The sequence below is a fragment of the Mustelus asterias genome, chromosome 3, assembly GCF_964213995.1.
Source record: "Mustelus asterias chromosome 3, sMusAst1.hap1.1, whole genome shotgun sequence".
Lineage (NCBI taxonomy): Eukaryota > Metazoa > Chordata > Chondrichthyes > Carcharhiniformes > Triakidae > Mustelus > Mustelus asterias.
The window spans coordinates 63,074,405-63,096,792 of NC_135803.1; the positions used below are offsets into that span (position 1 = coordinate 63,074,405).

The 22,388-nt window shown below is 41.4% G+C and overlaps 1 protein-coding gene across 3 annotated transcripts in view; it reads right to left on the reverse strand.

The window, feature by feature from the left end:
* LOC144491354 (SH2/SH3 adapter protein NCK1-like) overlaps window positions 1-11,421 on the reverse strand; it is a 211,749-nt gene extending 200,328 nt beyond the window's left edge. For 2 of the 3 annotated variants that reach the window (XM_078209048.1, XM_078209049.1), the window contains exon 1: window positions 11,208-11,346. The gene's annotated coding sequence lies outside the window, so the exon portion shown is untranslated. Of the gene's footprint in view, window positions 1-11,207 lie in introns of all 3 variants that reach the window. The other variant, XM_078209047.1, reaches the window with a different exon arrangement.
* Window positions 11,422-22,388: the final 10,967 nt, after the last annotated feature.

Sequence of the window (22,388 nt, forward strand, 5' to 3'; positions counted from 1 at the left end):
ACAAACCTTATCCACATTTCAAAAGCATTTACACCTACTCCATTTGTGTCTGCAGATTAGGGCCCTTATCAACCAAGATGAGGTCTATTTGAACTCAGCACCAAGTTCAAGTGGTCATCTGAATTCAAGTATCCCTCCTGTGTCAATCACACCCAACCAGCAAGAAATGGGATCTGTCAGAAATGGGGGAGGGCATTCACACCGAGTCCAGCCTGGCATTTGTAAAGGACTGCGAGTCTTTCCAAAGCCATGAAAATCCAGCTGTACGTGTTGTCTCTTGCCTTCAAACAAATCATAAAAGATCACATATTAATTTTATACTAAAGAACATGTGATTAAGGTCAATTGACCCAAAATTGAACTAGACCAACCATACAAATTCTGTGGCTACAATATCAGAGGCTGGGAATTCTGCAGTGAGCAGCTCCTCCTTTGACTCCCCAAAGCCTGTCCACAAGGCACTAGTTAGTAGTGCGTTGGGCTACTCTCCACTTTCCTGGATGGGTGCAGCTCCAACAACACTCAAGAATCTCAACACCATCCAGGATAAAATAGCCCACTTGATTGGCATCCACTGTTATGTATTTAAGCGATTCCTTATCAACAGCTTTTCAGCTGAATAGAAGCACTTCAAGAGAATGCATGCATGACATCTATCATTTGTGCATGTAACTGGGCAGAACAAGAGCGCAGCCTATGGTGTTATCATCTCCTGAATAAAGCTTAGTTTTGTTGAACCTCCACGGCCTCCTAAAGGCAATCCTGCAAATACCACATCCACCACCTCCAATATCCACTCACACCTTCCACTACTGATGCACAGTGGCAGCAGTTTGCATCATCTACAAGATGCACTACAGAAACTCACCATGGCTCCTTTGACAGCATCTTCCAAGATCGCAATATGATCTAGAAGGACAAAGGAAGCAGACACATGGAACATCTACAAGTTCCCCTCCAAACCACATACCATTCTGACCTGGACCTATATTGCAATTCCTTCACTGGCACTGAATCAAAGTCCTGAAACTCCCTCCCAAATAATACTGTGGGTGTACTAACAGCACATAGACTTCAGAAGTACAAGGCAACAGCTCATCACCACCTTCTCAAGGACAAGAGATGAGCAATAAAAATCTGTCCGAGCCAGCAATGCCGACACCCCAATAAAGAATTTTTAAAAAACTTAATGCTCATTAAAGAAGTCACATTGATCTTTGTGATATGTGAGGGCATTCACTTTTTTTTTTAAATTCTAATTGGACTCTTAATTTGCACTACAATTCTGCTAAATCTTGCATATTATTTTTAAATTTGAATATTCTCAACCCCACTGAGAATGCAAACTAGCTGAGGCAATGCTCAGCTCTTGATCAAAAATCCATACTTGCAACCCCCATCATGTAACAAGCACAGGATCATAACTAAAATGGCTTCTAGAATTTGGCATTGGGTCAGCCATTTTCTATCACTGACATCTGAGCTCACTCATGCAGGCTAGCAAGATGTCTTTGGCTGAGGCAGGACACTAATCTTGCTGAAAAATATCATAAATGTCTGAACTAAGTGCACATGAATAAGATTCAGCTGATGCCTTTATTGACTGCAGTTTCCATTACACAGATTTGTGGCTGTTGACATAAAAATGGCATCCACTGATCCTTCTGGAAATTTGACAAATATAGGGAAACCAATCTGTGTTTACGTTAAAAATCATCTGCAAGACAGCAGTTAAACTCATGTGTCAGCATTACAGTCAACAGACACTCAGGGCAGAATAGAATGCCCACACCCCAGGTACGTCTGGAGGTGGAGCATTTAATGAGATAGGACAGTGCTGGGTGGGGGACCCACTGCCTTCCTACCTCTACTCCAATCAAGTCTGGGTGGAAAGACCTGTGTACAGCCTTCCCATCTAATGCCAATTGAGGTCCTTAACAGGATCATTAATGCCCACTCACAGGCCTCATCCAAACACCTCAGGTATTCACCCAGCAGCGGCCAGGGTAGTAATCCTGTGTGAAGCTCAAAAAGCAAACCCTTGCAGGTCAACTGGTTTTGGGTGCTCGGGGTCGGGGGGTGGCAGGTCCCTCATTGTCATCCACGGGTGGGGTGGAGGGGGGGCAGCTTTCGGGGGCAGTATTTCACACCTGGTCCTTAATCTCAAGGAATGTCCATGCCGGTCATGGAGAGGCAAGTAATATCTGCAGGTCTTCCCCAAAGGAGGCAACACGGGGCACCAGTCAGCTCTCCAGCCAGCAGGAGAGACCTCTGTCAGCTGCATTAAATACTGCCCCAGTGTTAGTTCAACTCAGTTGATGGTGTTGGCACCTCACTCAGGCCCAATACAAACTTGAGCAGATAATCTGGACTGAATTTAATGCATTACTGTGGGAGCACTGTGTAAGTAAACACTTTAAACTACCAGTCTATATGAATACAAAATAACTTTCAAAATTAACAGTAGAAGCTCTCACAATGGCAAGGTCAACAGCCCTCCCTGAATCAACAAATCAAATTCCTCCTAAAATTTGACCCAAAAACGACTCAAATATAACTCATTTGAGTCATATCTCAAATGTCTGAGATATGCTTTTCCCACAGATATTGTCCGGCCTGCTGTAAATTTCAGCTTTTATTGTTTTTGCTGTTCAGTTAATCTGTTCATTTATAATGTTTTGGAGATGGTTGTGGAAAAGAATTATCTACTGCATTTCTTAACACTTCAAAAGTGCTCCATTGGCCTTAAAAGCATACTGGAGCTCATGAAAGGCACTATGCAAGTTTAAGTAATTTTTTATGCTCAACAACTTGGGCTACAATAAATCACCAACTGCAAAACATTTTGCAAAATGGGCGGCACGGTAGCACAGTGGTTAGCACTGCTGCTTCACAGCTCCAGGGACCTGGGTTAGAATCCCGGCTCGAATCACTGTCTGTGTGGAGTTTGCACATTCTCCCTGTGTCTGCGTGGGTTTCCTCCGGGTGCTCCGGTTTCCTCCCACAGTCCAAAAATGTGCGGGCTAGGTTGATTGGCCATTCTAAATTGCCCCTTAGTGTCCCGGGGTGGGATTGTGGTTGGTGCAGACTCGATGGGCCAAATGGCCTCTTTCTGCACTGTAGGATTCTATGATTTCAGGACGCTCCAATGACACAATTCTCCAAATAAATGGAAGCTTTCCAGTGCTGACCCGAGAGCAGTGATTACAACATAATGCAAGCCATAGCATAATGAATATCAAAAAATATTCATCAATATAAGTTCTTTATGTCCAATTTTGCTTTATTGACATCATTTCACCTGGTCCTGATGGAGTGCACTGTAGGTAACTGAGGGAAATCAGGGTGAAGATTGTAGAACTACTGGCCACAAGGTTCTAATCCTTCCTGCGAATGATGCCAGAGGACTGAAGGATTGCCTATGGCACACCCTCCATTCAAGAAAATGAGGGTGGGAAAAATCCAATAACTACAGATCAGTCGGGTGAATGTCAGTGGTAGGGGAGCTTTGAAACTATAACCCAGGACAAATTCAATTGGCATTTGTTAAAAGTATAAGCCAATAAATGAAATGAATTTGTTAAAGGCAAATTGTGTTTGACTAATTTAATCAAGCTCTTTTATGAGTTAATGGAGAGTGGTTGATAAGGACAACACACATGATTTTGTGTACTTGGGCCTTTGAAAAACATTTCAGAGTACCATATATCAAATCTGAGACGAAAGTAGCAACATATTTATAATACTGGCTAAAGAAGAAAGCATTGCTTTTAGAAAGAGCCTTTTCTGATCTTAGGACAGTCCAAAATGCTTTACAACAAGTGTTTTTGATGTGCAATCACTGTTGTAATGTAGGAGCCACAACAGCCAACTTATCACAGTAAACTTCCACAAACATCAATGTGATAATAACCAGATAATCTGCTTTTAATGTTGATGTGGGATAAATGTTAGTCATGGCACCCAAGGTTACCTCCTCTGCTCTTTAAAATAGTGCCATGGGTCCTCCTGAGAACGTTGATGGGGCCCAAGTTTAACGCTTTATCCAAAAGACAGAGACTTCAACAATGAATCACTCCTTCAACACCGCAGCGCAGTGTCAACCTAACTTTTTAGTATCTAGAGTGGGACTGGAAACCACAACCTTCTGACTCAGACGAGAGTGCTCCTAACTGAGACAGCAGTGGAGAACATTGTTTTTCAGACTGGAGAGAAGTGGTATTCCCAGGGGCCGGTTTGTGATAGCTCTTTATAATAGACATGGACTTGGGTATATTTAGCATAATTTCAAAGTTTTTTGCAGATGCACAAAGCTCAGAAATGGACTAAACAATGAGGATAAAAAGATTTCAAGAAGACACACAGACTGGTTAAAAAAATTGACATGGCGGATGAAATTCAATGCAGAGAAATATGAAATGATATATTTTGTTAGGAAGAATAAGAGGCAACATGGATTAAATGGTGCAATTTTAAAAAGGGGTGCAGGAACACCTGAGCGTATATGTACACAACTCTCTGAAGATGGCAACACTAGTTGATAAGGTTGTTAAAAAGTATATATGCAGGCTTTATTAGTAGAGGCACAGAATACAAAAGCAAGAAATTTATGCTAAACCTTTATAAACAAAACCGGTTTAGGCCTCAGTTGGAGTATTGTTTGATTCTGAACACCACACTTCTGGAACAATGCCAAGGCCTTGAGAGGGTACAAAGGAAATGTACTAGAATGGCAACAGGATGAAGGACCTCCGTTAAGTGAAGGGACTGCAGTAGCCAGGATTATTGTCCTTAGCACAAAGAGAACTTTGGGAGAGATGTTCAAAAATTATAAATGGGCTTGATGGCATAAATGAAGAGAAACTGTTTCCAGTGGCAGAACGGTCAGTAATCCAAAGGCACAAGATTTAGTTAGCTGGCAATACAGCAAGCGATATCATGATAAAACTTTTGTTTTTTATTTTAAAAAAAGCAAATTGTTGTGATCGGGAATACACTACTTGAAAGGGCGTGGACACAGGTCAAATAATGACATTTAAAATAAATGGATAAAAACATGAAAATTTTTTTACAGGAAGCTATGGAGAAAGCATCTCTGACAATGAGCCAGCACAAACACAATGGGACAAATGGCTTCCTCCTGTCCTGTATCATTCTAAAAATGTTATGATGAACACCTGGCTTTGGGTTCCTTTGATCAAAAACTGACCACATTCATCTGCAGCAGTTAATGCCCCCACACTGGCCCTCGTTAATCAATTTTGGCTGGAAGCTGCATGGGATACAGTTAACCAAGGTTTGAAAGAAACATATCACGCAAATACTGTACACATGCACAGTAAGAAATAAAAGAAAAGCATTTTGTTTGAGCTTTCATTAGCCACCTCTCATGCAGCAACAAAGATTGGCAAGGGAGTTGAAAATGAGTAATTGGGAGGCAACAACCCTTGCTTGTTCTTCTTCCCATTATCTCAGTCAGTTACAGTATTAGCAAAATAATTAATTAAAATAGATCAGGCAGATGAGTTAAATGTGGGTGAGCACTTCGGGAACAGTGATCAGAATATGATATAGTTTGAGATCCAATTAGAAAGGTGAAACCAGTACCGACTATGACAGATCTTTGACAGATGAAGAAATACCTGCAATAATTATTTGACACTATTAATTCCTTTCTTAAGAAAGGGACTACAAAAGGCATAGAATATGTATATTCCATTAATAAAGAAGAAAACTATTAGTAGTTTTAGGATACCACTGATAAAAAGGCTAAAAGAACTAAGTAAAATTGGATGATAATATGAAATAACATAATGAGGATAATATGAAAGAAAACTAAAAGGAGAACACAAGAGGAGATTAAGAATGGTATATGGAAATTCAGAATGAGTACCAGAGAATAATTCACAAATTGTAAACAGAACAGGGAAGTATTTAAAAAGATATCAATAAAATGAGAATGGTTAAAAACAAAATGGAAGTTTTGAAACTAAAGTAGTCCCATTTTCAGATAATCAAAAAAAATTATAGGTGTATTTCGTAAGTACTTTCCATCAGTTTCCACTAAAGAGAATATTGGAGAGATTAATTGGAAACTAGCCGAGAACAAGATGAGCAATATTTTGATGGATAAACTAAAATTAGATATGTGGGTCACGCCAAGCGAAGACAATGACAGGATATGCCATAGGATGCTGAAGAGGGATTTTTCAGAAGGCCTGATAATTATATTTCAGAGCTTTTTTGAGTGTAGATATATACCAGAGGACTGAAAAGTGACTAGTGCAGCACCCATTTTTTTTAAAAGTGAAATTTTGAGAGTCTTTGATTGAGGAAGAAATTAGTAAGTTCTGAAATAAGGAGTTGCAACACTGGCACCTACCTGACAACATGGAAAATCGCCCAACTATGTTTAGACCATGAAAAGCAGGAGTCAATCACCACCCCATCAGCCGACTCTCAATCATCAGCAAAGTGATGGAAAGTATTGTTGATGGGGCTATCAATTGACATTTACACAGCAGTCGCCTGCTCATGGACACTCAGTTTGGATTCCATCAGGGCCACTCGACTCCTGATCTCATTACAGTTTTGGTCCAAACATGGACAGAAGAGCTGAACTCCAGTGGTGAGGTGAAAGGGACTACCCTTGACATCAAGCTGCATTTGACAGAGTATGGCATAAAGGAACCCGAGCAAAACTAGAGGCAATGGGAATCAGGGGGGAAACTCTCCACTTGTTGGAGTTATATCTAGAATGAAGGAAAATGGTTTTGGTTTTGGAAAGTCAATCACCTGAATCCCAGGACATCCCAGCTGCAGGTGCTCCTCAGGGTAGTACTCTAAGCCCAACCATCTTCAGTTGCTTCATCAATGACCTTCCTTCCATCATAGGGTCAAAGTGAGATGGTCACTGATGTCTGCACAATGTTCATTACCATTTGTGACTTTTCAGGTGCCAAAGCATCATCATAATAATAATAATAATGGTCACACCCCACAAGTACTAGGCAAGGATCAAGAGAGAATCTAACCATCTGTTTGTGACATTCAATGATATTACCATTGCTGAATCCCCCATTATCAACACCACGAGGGGTTACTATTGACCAGACACTCAACAGGACCAGCCATGTAAATACTACAGCTACAAGAGCAGGTCAAGGGCTGGGAATTCTGCAGAAGGCAAGTCACCGTCTAACTGCCCAAAGCATGTACAAAATGTACAAGGCACAAGTCACGGGTGTGACAGAATACTCTCCACTTACCTGGATGACTGCAGCTCCAACAACATTCAAGGAGCTCAACACCATCCAGCACCAAGCAGCCCAATTGACTGACACCCCATGCACTAACAATCATTTGCTACCTTGCACCGCGCCAGTAATAAGTACAATATATAAGTTGTGCTACTCATCAAGGCTGCTTCAACAGCATTTTCTAAATCCACAAAAAGGAGAGCAGATACATGGGGACACAACTATCTACAGGTTTCCCAAGTCACTCATTATATCATCATTCCTTCACTGTCGCTGAAACTCTCTTCCAAACAGCATTTCGGGTGTACTGGCACCAGACAGACAGCAGCGGCTCAAGAAGGCACTCACCAGCAACTTCTCTTGGCCAATTAGGGATGGCTAACAATGCTGGCCTTGCCAGCGACACCCATATCCCACAAAAGAAGAAAAAAATTAAAACAAATTTCAGAAGGGATAATTACACTTAATAAACTTCAAATTCCTATAAAGGAATAAAGATGGGAGTTTGGGGACTTTCAGGAAAGCCTATGACCAGATAGCACATGGGAGATTACCAAATAAGGGTATGAAATTAGGGGGAGGATAGCAAACTAAATTAAAGACAGAAAACAGAAAGTGGAAGTTTAGGGCATTTTTACCAGAGAGATTAGAAGTGGGAGGTGACATCCCTTGGGGTTCAGTGGTGGAGTCACTTCTCTTCACTATTGGATCTAGGCCTAGAAGACAAGAGGTCTAAATTTGCAGATGACACCAAAAGAAGATGCATTGTTAACTATTTTAAAGGCCAAAGGAAAATGCAAAGGGATGAGAGATGGGCTAAGAAGTGTCAGATGCCATTCAATGTTAGTGTGAGGTAAACACAGTAAGAAGTTTAACAACACCAGGTTAAAGTCCAACAGGTTTATTTGGTAGCAAAAGCCACACAAGCTTTCGAAGCTCTAAGCCCCAAGTGTGAGGTAATAAGTACAATATATAAGTTGTGCTACTCATCAAGGCTGCTTCAACAGCATTTTCTAAATCCACAAAAAGGAGAGCAGATACATGGGGACACAACTATCTACAGGTTTCCCAAGTCACTCATTATATCATCATTCCTTCACTGTCATTACCTCATCATTACCTCACAGTGTGAGGTAATGCAGCTTTCTTAGAGAAAACAATAAAGATCTGAATGGAAGCATGCTCAGTTCTCTGAAAGGGTTTGGGGATACAGGTTTATGAAACATTCAAGGCAGCACCCATGTTGACTAGAGGAGAAGTTAAGAGTATTTGATGTTTTATTTCAACATACGAGTAAAAAGATTTAGAATGCAGAAGATATTTCTTCACAATTGAGAGATCGTGTAATTCACTCAGTCCCTTGATATGCTTCTAGGTTCTTGATCTATTAATAGATCTGGGACTTAATGGAATCTTCGCTCAAATCCATATGTTCATGCTACTGCCAAATTTAGAAAATTAAGCACAGCTTGGAATATGGCCATCTGGCCAACCTAGGCATTTACTATTCCCATTAATAGTTTGAAATCACTTTTGTTTTATTCATTCTTGGGATGTGAGCATTACTGGCAAAGCCAGCACTGATAGCCAATCTTAATTAGCTTTGAGAAGGTTGTAGTGAGTTGCCATCCTCAACCACTGCAATCCACGTGGGCTTGATACACCCACAGTGCTGTTATGGAGGAAGTTCCATGATTGTGACAGAGTGACAGTAATATTGTCACAAGTCAGAATGGTGGGTGGCTTAGAGGCAGAGCTGTAGATGATGGTGTTTCCTATGCATCTGTTCTTCCCCTGTTCTTCCACTGGATGCAGCAGGGATTATATAAAAATCATGCTTAAATTAGATGGGCAAATAAATGAAAAGGCACTGGATGAATAATGTGATGGAATATTCTCTGCTTACCTGGATGAGTGCAACTCCAACCAAACCCAAGAAGATCAAGACCATTCAAGATAAAACAGCTCATTTGATTACCACCCCATCCACTACCTTAAACATTTATCCCCTCCATCACTGACACCGTGGCAGCAGTGTGTACCATCTACATCCAGCATATACTGCAGCAACTGCCAAATTACAGTCACTGTCTGTGTGGAGTCTGCACGTTCTCCCCGTGTCTACGGGGTTTCCTTCGGGTGCTCCGGTTTCCTCCCACAGTCCAAAGATGTGCAGGTTAGGTGGATTGGTTGTGCTAAATTCCCCTTCAGTGTCAGGAGGACTAGTTAGGGTGAATGTATGGGGATAGGACCTGGGTGGGATTGTGGTCGGTGCAGACTCGATGGGCCGAATGGCCGCCTTCTGCACTGTAGGGATTCTCGGAACTAGCCAATGCGCCTACAAATGCACCTTCTAAAGCCAAGACCTCTATCACCTGGAAAAACAAGGGAAGCAGATGCATGGGAAATACAATCATCTACAAATTTGCCTTTAAGCCACCATTTTGACTTTTAAAGTTATCACTGTTCTTGTGTCAAAATCATGGAACTCCCTCCATAACAACACTGTGGGTGTATCTAGCCCACATGGACTGCAGTGGTTGGCGATGGCAACTCACCACAGCCTTCTCAAAGCCAATTAATTAGGATTGGCTATCAATGCTGGCCTTGCCAGCAATGCTCATATCCCAAGAATGAATAAAAAAGTGATTTCGAACTATTTGTTCATGGGAATAGTAAATGCCAGATGGCGTTATTCCAAGCTATGCTTAATTTTCTAAATCTGGCAGTAGCATGAACATTTGGATTTGAGCGAAGATTCCATTAAGTCCCAGATCTATTAATAGATCAAGAATCTAGAAGCATATCAAGGGACTAAGACAGTACACAAGAGCCACAAGCCGAAATGTACTTTCACAGATCACTAACGTGAAAGAAAGGAAAGGGAACGAAATACAGAAGTGTACAAGAATGAAATTGCATTTATCTTAACGCCTTGTACCGCCGTATGATCTCCTTAAGCGCCTTACAGACAATTGACTCATTTTTGTTCTTTCGTAGGAAACAAGGGGAAGACTGCCGAACGGTATTGGGAAAGTAAAGGTACTACACGATAATATGTCAATGTTTAACGCTGGGATTGCACATCTTAGTAATCAAGCAAACAGACAACCATTATTAACTGCATCCAGTCCAAGTGTAATGAGATGGGGGGTGGGGAAATACTGTTTTTAAAAATTCTGATCATCCAGAAAAAAAAACTTTAAAAGTGGGTGTGTATAGTTTCTGTAATACGGTTGACAAACTTTTAAGTATTCGATCAGGATCGATCGTGGAATTCAGGAAAGCCACTTGATCGCAATTTTCCTTCCATAACTTTTGGTTTTAAACCCCCAAGTAATGTTTTCAAAGCAGTTCCATCGCCAGAGATGCCATCATTTCACCCTGAAGGCAAAAGTCTCCATTCAGTGAAACAACGTTCAGGTTCTTAGAAGGGACTGGGTGCTTCTTGCAGATGTTGAAGTTTTCGAAAAATAAAACAACGTTAAGCTAAAGTCGGGAGAACAAAAGGTTCGCGTTGAATGCGACAGAACCCGGAGGGAGTTAGCGGCTGCATTTGCTTTGAGCGCCCGAGGACAAGCTGGTGAGACGCGGTTTGCAGCGATCAGGCATCGAGAAAGTTTTTGTCCCCCCCTCTCTCCTCCTTTGCTTGTGCTGCGCCCAGCATTAATTGCCTTTACGTGTGTAAACTTTCTCCCATCCCAAATGATAAAAACATTCAAGGATTTAGAGATGGATGTACAAAATGGGAGCGAGTCCTTCCCCACCCCCAACAAAAAAAAATCCCCAAACCCTCAGAGCGGCCGTCTCCTGCCGGCAATTAGCACTCAGTCCCTCCCGCCAACAGCCAGCACAAGCTGGCAGCGCTGACTTACTGCACCGATCGCTCTCCACTTCCATTCACTCTACTTCTCACATTGCATATTCGACAAAAAAAAAGAGGATTACCTGAGGAAACAGACCACAGGCCTGGGAAGTTGGTGCTAACCCCAGCAGAATTGTATCCAGTGGTTGATTGAGCCAATAACGAAGTGATTTTTTTCCCCTTCTCTCTCCAGTTAAAACTCTGCGTCTGCCACCCTGAGCCGTGCGAAAACTCTCACTGCGCATGAGAGCTCCTGGGCCACCTATTTTACTCAGGGAAGTCCCGCCTTTGCGCCTCTCCGATTGGGTACTGCCACCCCCTGTGCTTCTTCCTGTTGGCTGGCCGTGATGTCAATCATCGGGCTCGCTGGACTTGCTACATGATTGTAACAAAGTGCCGGCTACAATGGATCAGCCTCTGGGCATCAGCTGCTGCTTCAGCTCCTCTCCCTGGGCGCAGCGATGTTCCTATCCAAAGGCACGCTGCTTTATGGATCTTCTCCTTGTGGATTCTCCCGGGGTTTTTGTTTCCCTTTCGGTTGGATGGGGAAAAGTTGTAACTTTGCGGTGACGTCATCCTGATAGTCATCCGCAGTCGCGGAAGGCAAAAAAGGGAGAGCTAACAGTGTGTGACATTGCCCAGAAACATTGTCACAGAACAGAGGAAAATCCTTCTCTACCTTCAGACCATGGATTGTTCAGACGTTCTGTAGACTTGCAGCATTTGTTCTCTTCCTCGACTAAGGGAAATAAGCATTTCCTTTATTTCGTATTTTGTCACGATGATTATCTTAAATGTTTAGGAAGTAAGTTTATCCGTGACGATAAGTGATGTATTAACTTGTATTTGCAAAATAATTTTAAAAGTATTATAAAAGCGGCTTACAGTGTTTCCTGCATACCTCATGAACACAATTGAAATTACTTTGAACCCGTTCTTCAGGGTGATGGTGCAGAATGGTCCCTGTTGCAATGAAAAAGCAGTAATACCTCGAATATAAATCTATAAAGTTTTCCCTTAAACGGACTGCGTAGTAATTCATTGTGTAAAATGAACATTTTCTTCTACTGACATTTTGTGTTGATGTTTGCAAAAATAAACGCTTCACATGTTCAAAGGCTTTGTCGTAGTTTTATTATTTTAACAAAGGAAAACAAAACGTCGATCGGGAAAGGACATTAATCAGGCAGCTGCCGAATATTTTCCATTTGAAACGAATTGAGTCATATTGTGTCATTCGTGGGCCAAATGAAAAAAAAACAAATAACTGTTTTAGGTAACAATAAAGGTAATGTACTAATTACCTGAATAAATGCTGAAGAAATAAACAATAAAGGCAGTCATTGAATTATAGATCGATTCTTAATGCTTTGATAATGCATCATTTAGGGTTGCAGAAGGCACAAGTTGATTTTATTTCTCTCTGATCAGTACATTCACTGTCACGTTATTCGATGAGCGAATCAATGTAAGCCGTTTGCGGTATCTTGTCTGTTTCCTGTCCTGCTGCGCACACGTGTGAAAGGCAATTTTTAGCTGGCCTCCAGGGGCTCCTTGCAAATGGCAGACACTGCTCACTTATTCAGAGGTTGGAGACCGGCACTTTCGCTCAAATTCGGGAACCGCTGGGCGAATGACTTACCTTGGTTTAGGTGTTGCCCAAAGACGCCTGGGGTTACCAATTTTCTAGCGTACAACCAGTCGAAAATTCCCGACGACATCCTGTTAACTGTATCCAGCGTATTTCGGCGGGTACGGCTTGATAAAGCATTGCAGTGTATCACATGCGTGGCGACAATGTTTCAAGAGCGCTGTTTTCTAAACATATTTGTTTTAAAATAAAAACGACTCACCGCTAATTCAGCCGTTCGTCTCATCGCCAATGCATCGTTTAATCTTTTGTATACGGTTCAAGAAATACGAAGAGGGATTTCATAATGCACCGAGATCCCCAAATCCCAAGATGTTATGAATCATTAACAATCATGTTAGCTGAACATGATAACGAGAAATGAGCGTAAGGGATTTAAATCAATAAGCTGACTCCGTACAATACTTGGACAACTTCGTGATTAGGAATTAATAAAGTTGAATATATACATAAATAATCGGGAACGTGCTCTTCAGCCACACCGACAGGTAACAGAGTTAACTGAAAGTGCCATCTGATTTGGATTATGTGCCGCATTCCCAGCGCCTCTGGTACCGCTGGTTATAGAGTCGCGGTGCCCTCCTGTCGGGACTGGGGAAGGCGCTTGTATTCATCCCTTTGACACGAGGGCCACTCGATCGATCGAAACCAAATCGTCCATGCGATTGTTCAGGGTATAACATTTACAGAAAAGCAAATGAAGTAGGAATGGCTGAGGGAGGATCATTTGATAAAAGATTGTGTCAGGTTTGTTGAGCAATGAGTTTAACTGCCCGGTTAGGTGCACACAAATCTGAAGAATGTGCGGAAAGGTCTTTCAATTGCTTGGGGTTTTTTTTGCCACACACCCAGTTAAGAAAAGGGAACCTACAGAGGACGTTAATTGTTGTCGGAGATTAGAAGGATTCATTGCGGTTTAGCCAATCATCTAATCCTGGACACGTTTAAAACATCTTCAGGGCAAGGGAAATAAGTTTCGTCCAGAAATACGGCGACTATTTCATTACACGGCAGACAGTAATACAGCTGACCTTTAATTTACAGTGTTAAAACCCTTAGCATAACCATCAGAGCAGTATTTCAGACTAATGTTATAAAGAGCCTCCAGCACACAGCCATCAATCACATTTACAGCTCCAATCACTGCAAGGGGAAAAAACACAATCAGCCCATAGGAAATTATTCCTGAGCCCAACATCAAATGCAATTGGGATCAAAGTTGCTGTATTTTTCTTCAAATCCAATTCCCTTGGTTTCAATCATAGTCTATTTAGCAAATGCAACTTGCAAGAGTGTGCTACTTCTTATTACTACCTATCCAATACACCATTACAGCCAGGTGCAGCAACCTATCTCCCCAGTTACCACCCCTCACCCTACCCCATCACTCACTTCTGGCAAGTCAATCCAGATCAGCGGAGTATCACCGTTCATGTGTCACGGTGATACTTCGTGACACATCCGTGTCAATCCAATAGAATATTTTCTTCTATTGGATTGACAAAGAACTGGAGCAGTTGTATAATTGTCGCAAAGTACGAGTTAAAACTTTTTTTCCTCACTCTGCGACTCACTACGAAACTTACATTTAGTTAGTTACCTGTAATGTTAATGCTGTCTGCATGCCCTGATGTCTCCAGTTAAATGTTGGATTTGAAAGGAGCATTAAGAGATCGAATCAGGAGCCGGCCACTCAATCCCTCGAGACTCTATCTCCATTCGTTTGGAGCAGTTGTACCTCAACGTGATGGATCCATATCCATTGACACACCCGCAAAAAAAAATCCATCGCAGTCTTCAAAATTCAATTTGTCACTGCATCTACAGAAATTTGGGAGAATTCAAGATTTCTACTACCTTTTATGTAAAAAGAAAACTGCTTCCTGGTTTTACTCCTTAAGTGATCTGATTCTAATGTCAAAATCTGAATTCTCCCATCAGAGGAAATTGCTTCTGTGTATCCACTCGATGGAATGAATCCCTTAATCATGTTAAATACCTCGATTAGATCACCTTCGACCTCTCCTACTCGAGGGAATATAAGGCAAGTTTATGAAACATGCCCTCAGAACTTAACCCTTTAAGCCCTGGTTTTAATTCTGGTTAAACTCCTCAATGTAGTATTGCTGAGGTCCGGAAGAAAATACGAAATTCTGTCCTCCAGCTGGTATTTTGTGTTTTCCGTTCCAACATCAAGCAGAAATACTGAAATCTATTCTATACTTACAAACGTTATATTTTCCCTTGTTATATTAAAGGTTTAGTATCAGGAATGCTTCTTGCCTTTTTTATTGTATATCAGAAGGGTTCATTTCATTTTAGTCCTCTCCCCAGCAATGACCGAAATATTGAATTTAACAACACGATTACAGAGATGGGTAGCTGCCGTGTACAATTAAGATATGTAGGTGACTGACTACTGGGTCTATAAATAATTGGAGGTGTCCATCATATAGTCCCTGGTGGTCTTGTTTTTAAAAAAGATAGTTAATTGGTTCTGACAGGCTCCATTGTTGACCGTGCACGATTCAGCCTTTGACTCGATTCTCATTGGGTGGAATCTGCTCATCCAAGGATTGCGATAGGATACCCTAATTGAAAGGTGAGAAATGTTGGACAGATAAAGGCGGAAAATAAAAGTAGGTCCAACACACTCCACTGACTGAGGGAGTATTAAGCCCAACTGTGACATGTGCTTCTTCTGTTGAAACGCATAGGAAGAAATAAAGGATTAAACACCTTGAAAGCATGAGCCCCAGCAGGACAAAACGTGGAGGGCGCTGGCGAGGAGCTGTGGGAGATAGTTCGCTTCTTTTGTATGAAGCCAGATTTGACAAGGATTGGGTTAATGAAGCATCGCCTACTTCAAATCCATTAAAATAAAACATTTTCTGTAAGCTGAACTGTAGTTCTAATTGATTAGACTCGGTGCTTGTACATTCCAGCTGTATGGATTTATTTTACGTGTTAGGTTATACACATTCTTCCGTGGCCCAAGTGCTTGTTCCAGCGACAGCGTGTGTTGAGCTGCTGCCTTAAGCTCTATAAAGCTCCCCCAGGGGCCTTCTGAACAGAGCATCCTGGACGTGCTTTGAAAACACAATGACAACATTATTAATTCCCCGTGCTTGAAGGATCTACGTTTGAATCGGATCCCGCCGAAGAGTAAACGAGGGAATGCAATTAACTGAAGCTGAAAAAATGAAGAAGGGAAATGGACATTATTCTGTTTTTAGCATGCAGCTTTTAATTTAGCCAGCTGCTCAGGAAAACATTTACATGAAATCACGGCTGCCCTTCTCATTCAGACGAATCCTCTCCCTGCACCGGAGGACCGAAAAACAACAACCACAAAAATGGCCGAATGGGAATCCAGGGACTATCTCAGCATTTGGAGGTGGCCTGGAAGAGGGAGCTGCTCGCTTTCCCATGGCACGGCACAATGCCTCTGGACATCTCCCCCGAGTCAATAAACATCTCAGTGAACTCCCACGTGGTTGCGAGACTCAGTCGACACGCAAGATAATGACAATCTGTTGATGTAGTCATCTCAACAGCTGACAAAATCTATTACATCTCAAGAAATGAAAAGCGATGGAGTCGCGTAGTGGTTCAGTTTTTAGCCCTCAGAATGTTAGTAGGTTGCTCGCAAATCCATGCTCTTTTTGTAAAGCTTTCAGCTTCATGCACTGTGACATCCAAACAAGCACTGATGTTGCACTGTCCTTTACAGAGTGCAATAATGTTGTGGTTATGTAACTTTCCTAACATCAAGAGCCTGATTCGACCATGACAATTAAAAAACTGACTAGTTTAATATGGAAAATATTTGGAAATAAAAGTGACCATGAAAATGGTCTGCTGTAAAAACCCATGCTGGCCTGTCAAATGATTCAAGTAATGTCCTGACAGGAAGAAATCTACCATCTTTAAAGTTTAAAGTTTATTTATTAGTGCCACAAGTAGGTTTATATTAACATTGCAATAAAGTTACTGTGAAAATCCCCAACTTGCCACACTCCGGCACTGTTCGGGTACACTGAGGGAGAATTTAGCATGACCAATGCACCTAATCCTTACATGGTCTAGTTTTTTATTCGTTCACGGGATATGGGTTTCGCTGGCTAGCATTTATTACCCATCCTTATTGCCTTTGATTGTGAGCTGCCTTCTTGAACTGCTGCATGTGGTGGGTACACCCATAGTACTGTTAGGAAGGAAGTTCCAGGATTTGTGACCCAGTGACAGGGAAGGACCCGTGATATAGTTCCACATCAGGATGGTGTGTGGCTTGAAGGGGAACTTGCAGATGGCAGGATGGCAGCGTTCCCATGCATCTGCTGCCCTTGTCTTTTCTAGGTAGAATTTGGAAGATGATGTCAAAGGAACCTTCCTGCAGCACCTTATAGATGGTACATATGGCTGCCAGTGTGCATCAGTGGTGGAACATCCATATATCTAACCTTCTAATGCAGGAAATGTCATTGAAGCTGGTCACATGGTTGATTCTAAACTGAGGAATAGAGTGCTAAAACAAGACAGTTAAGCTAACTTTCATAAAACATTGAATAGGCTCAGCTGAAATATTGTGTTTCAGTTCTGAGAATCACATTTAGAAACAAGGTGAGGGATTTGGGAGGAGATTTAATAGAATAGAAACAGGAATGAGAGACTTCAGTTGTGTGTAGCGACTGGAGAAACGGTTGTTGTCCTCCTTAGAGCAGGAAAAGTTAATCAAGCTGTTCAAAATCATGAATAGTTTTGATAGAATAAATAAGGAGACATTAATTCCAGTGACAGAAGAGTTAACTAACCAGAGGATGCAAATTTAAGGTGATTGACAGATGCAACACGAGAAAACCATTTTTTTTCACTCTGCAGAAGATTAGGGTACACGGAGTTGGGGGTAAAGTGTTAGTGTGGATTGAGGATTGGCTATCTAACAGGAAGCAGAGAGTTGGAATAAATGGGTGCTTTTCTGGTTGGCAGTTGATGACTAGTGGCATGCCGCAGGGATCGGTTCTGGGGCCTCAACTGTTTACCATATACATAGACGATCTGGAGGAGGGGACTGAGTGTAGGGTAACAAAGTTTGCGGATGATACAAAGATGAGTGGGAAAGTGAATTGCGTGGAGGATGCGGAAAGTCTGCAGAGAGATTTGGATAGGCTAAGTGAGTGGGCGAGGATCTGGCAGATGGAGTATAACGTTGACAAGTGTGAGGTTATCCACTTTGGAAGGAATAATAGTAAAATGGACTATTATTTAAATGGAGAAAACTTACAACATGCTACTGTGCAGAGGGACCTGGGGGTCCTTGTGCATGAATTGCAAAAACTCAGTTTGCAGGTGCAGCAGGTGATCAAGAAGGCAAATGGAATGTTGGCCTTTATCGCGAAGGGGATGGAGTATAAAAGCAGGGAGGTCTTGCTGCAATTGTACAAGGTACTGGTGAGGCCGCAACTGGAGTACTGTGTGCAATTTAGTCCCCTTATTTGCGGAAGGATGTATTGGCCTTGGAGGGAGTACAGAGAAAGTTCACCAGGTTGATACCGGAGATGAGGGGGTTAGCTTATGAGGAGAGATTGAGTAGATTGGGCCTGTACTCGTTGGAGTTTAGAAGGCTGAGGGGAGATCTTATAGAGACATATAAGATAATGAAGGGGCTCGACAGGGTAGAGGCAGAGAAATTCTTTCCACTTAGAAAGGAAACAAGAACTAGAGGACACAGCCTCAAAATAAGGGGGAGTCAGTTTAGGACAGAGTTGAGGAGGAACTTCTTCTCTCAGAGGGTAGAGAATCTCTGGAATTCTCTGCCCATTGAAGCAGTGGAGGCTACCTCGTTAAATATGTTTAAGTCACAGGTAGATAGATTTCTGATCAATAAGGGAATTAAGGGTTATGGGAAGTGGGCGGGTAAGTGGAACTAAACCACTATCAGATCAGCCATGATCTTATTGAATGGCGGGGCAGGCTCAAGGGGCTAGATGGCCTACTACTGCTCCTATTTCTTATGTTCTTATGTTCTTATGAGTTGTTGTGATCTGGAATGCACGGCTTGGAGAGGGTAATGGAATCAGATTCAACAGTAACATTCAAAAGAGAACGGGATAAATGCTTGAAGGGAATTTACAGAGCTATGAGGAAAGAGCAGGGGATTAGGATTAATTGGATAGCTCTATCAAAGGCCATCAGCGATAGGTTGAATGTTCTCCCAATGTGCTTCTATAGTTGACTCTACACTGAACCGGCAAATGTCAGTCATGATGATGCATGCTCATTAGCTTATATATCCCATTCACAAAACAAAAGAACAAAATCAGTCTCTCTGCTGTTGGATTTGTTTTAGCAAATGAAACATTTTCAAAAATCAAATCCAACTAGTCATGAAAAACAATTAGTAAATCTGTATTAAAATATTCTGCTTAGTAAAATCCAACCAATAAAAAGCAATCACTTTCTGATTTTTTTATTGGTTCTCCAGCGAACTAATTCCTCTAAAAATAAAGTTTGTGACAAATAAACAAATAAAAATCCAAAATTGAAAAATAAATGGGTGTTTGCTGGTATTGCTCATAAAAACCTTTAATCTTGGCTTTTGTCTATCACATTAGATCCACCATGCATATGATATGAAAACAGTAAGAAGTTTAACAACACCAGGTTAAAGTCCAACAGGTTTATTTGGTAGCAAAAGCCACACAAGCTTTCGAGGCTCTGAGCCCCTTCTTCAGGTGAGTGGGAATTCTGTTCACAAACAGAACTTATAAGACACAGACTCAATTTACATGAATAATGGTTGGAATGCGAATACTTACAACTAATCCAGTCTTTAAGAAACAAAACAATGGGAGTGGAGAGAGCATCAAGACAGGCTAAAAAGATGTGTATTGTCTCCAGACAAGACAGCCAGTGAAACTCTGCAGGTCCACGCAACTGTGGGAGTTACAAATAGTGTGACATAAATTCTGATTCTAGGATCGCATGATAAAGACTCAGGAGGAAAAAAGCAGAAATATTTATGTGAAATAGTGTGACATAAACCCAATATCCCGGTTGAGGCCGTCCTTGTGTGTGCGGAACCTGGCTATCAGTTTCTGCTCCGCGACTCTGCGCTGTCGTGTGTCGCGAAGGCCGCCTTGGAGAACGCTTACCCGATTCTACTGCTGAAATCTTCATGCCTCGCCACTTCCTATCTCTGTAACTTCCTCCAGCCCTACACCTGCACTGCTCCGATGAATCCCCAGTTTTAATTACCCCACCATTGGAGGCTGTGCCTTCAGCTACCTAGGCCATAAGCTCTGGATATGAAAAGACAATCTGAGGCCTTGAAATTGTATCGAACAATCAGATTCCAACAACACCATCAGCTTGTATTTTACCCTTTAAAGTGGTTCCAAAGTGCTTCATGGAAGTATTATTAAACTGGGTTTGACACCGACACACATAAGAAAAAATTAGAACAGATGATAAAAGCTTGGTTAAAGTGGTAGGTTGTAAGGAGCTTTTTAAAGGAATAGATGTAAATCAATGGCAGCAAAATTGAAGGAGAGCATTCCAGAGCTTATGGCCTAGGTAGCTGAAGGCACAGCCTCCAATGGTGGGGTAATTAAAACTGGGGATTCATCGGAGCAGTGCAGGTGTAGGGCTGGAGGAAGTTACAGAGATAGGAAGTGGCGAGGCATGAAGATTTCAGCAGTAGATAAGCTGAGTTCACATAGCCACTCTCCATCACAATGTATGCACATGCACAACATATGCGCACGTTTGGAAGGCTGTTCCTTATGCCTGGCTTTGATAGATCTTATATCAATAGCATGTCACCTACCAGCCTGAATCCTGATGGGCACCTTCAATATGAAGACACATGTTCGTTCTCTTGCTGTTGAAAGAGTGAAACCCAGCACAATGAGAGCTGATGTGGAGTTGAATCAAAGTGGGAGTACAGCCTGTTATAGAAATAGTTAACCAAACACAGCAGCTCTGCACTCAGTAACTGTGCCGTAGTAAATCTGAAATCTGTCTTTTTTATGCCAAAAGAATCTTTATAAAATATATATTCTTATTAATTCTTGTGTGAGGTACACTTTATTATTAAAACTCCTCTGCATGAGAAGGGAATTAAGTTAAAAATAGCTTCAATTGACTAAATTGCCTGCTGAAAGAACTGATTTGCCCAGAGTGATTACACTGGAAGATTAGGTTAAAATATATAAGGGTGATCAAATGATATCTCTGTCCTTTTTATGATTCCTTGAGGCATACAAATGTAATTATTTGGGAAGTTGGTTGCAGGCATTTCAAAGAGCTAATTGGAAAACTGGTGGGAAAGAGAGTGAGCTGAGATGTTATAGTCGATCTGTAAATCAGAACTTTGATAATGATGATTGACAGCTGCTTGTCTGGGTGGAAAAATACATTTGGCATCTACTGATGTGGAAATGAATGCTTGTAGTTTTCACTGGTGGACTTAAGCTCACATGTGACTTTGTGTTGAGGGATCTAGTCCACGTTTAATGTAATTAGCAGTTAGTGAAGCAAAGAATCATTTACAATTTTGTGAACCAGGCAGTAACAAATTAAATGTTGAAATCCAGTGAACTTGACTGTGTTGACCTTTTAGTTACTGCTTAAATCTTACTTTATATTAACCTAATTTATGGATATTAGGATAAGCCACATGACTATATAGGATAGAATTACATAGAATTTACAGCACAGAAACAGGCCATTCAGCCCAATAGGGCCATGTTGATGTTTATATTTCAAATGAATACCTTCCACCTTACTTCACCATTGGAGGCAAAATGGAACATTGGCCTATCATCTCAACCAAAGACTGTATCTATGACAGTGCAGCATTCCCCCAGTATAACACCAGATTACTTTATTCCTTTCTTCCTTCTGTACCTATCTCACTTCCCCTAAATGCATCTGTGCTATTCATCACTCCATGTGGCAACAAGTTCTTACTACTGTGATCTGACAGGATGAATATTATTTCATTATTTGGGATCAGAAACCCCAAAGTATGTTATGAAGTTAGACTAGACTCCAACTATATGCTATGTTTGGCATTAGAGTGAGGATAAGATATTTCACTCCAGGTGTGATTCTATTGACAAACTAGGAAGCTTTTATCAAAATAAACTTTATTTAACAATACAGCTTAACTATAACAAATGAATCAGCTTAAACTTTAGCATTTGAACCATACGTAAACATGACAAGATACAATTCGTAACTGCTAATTTATGTATATTATAGCCAATTCAAGCAATACTCCTCTGAGAGACTTAAAACCCCTCTTCAAAATCAGCTAGCAAACAACGCAGGCTTATGTGCTTGTACTTGATAACAGACCTAGAGCCTTTTGAGCACTTCTGGATAGAGAGAGAGACAGATCTTTTCAGAGAGAGAGAAAAAGTGAGAGCCACCTCTTCGAAACAGCACCATCAGCAACTGCTCTTGATTTAAAAAATGAAATAAAAGCACTGTCTTTCCTGCAAGTTTAGTTCCTCCCTTTAATCACATGACTCTGTCAATTAACTGAATCAAGACCCTACTCCAAGGGAAACCTAAGTAAACAAAAATGCATCAACTCCATTAAAAC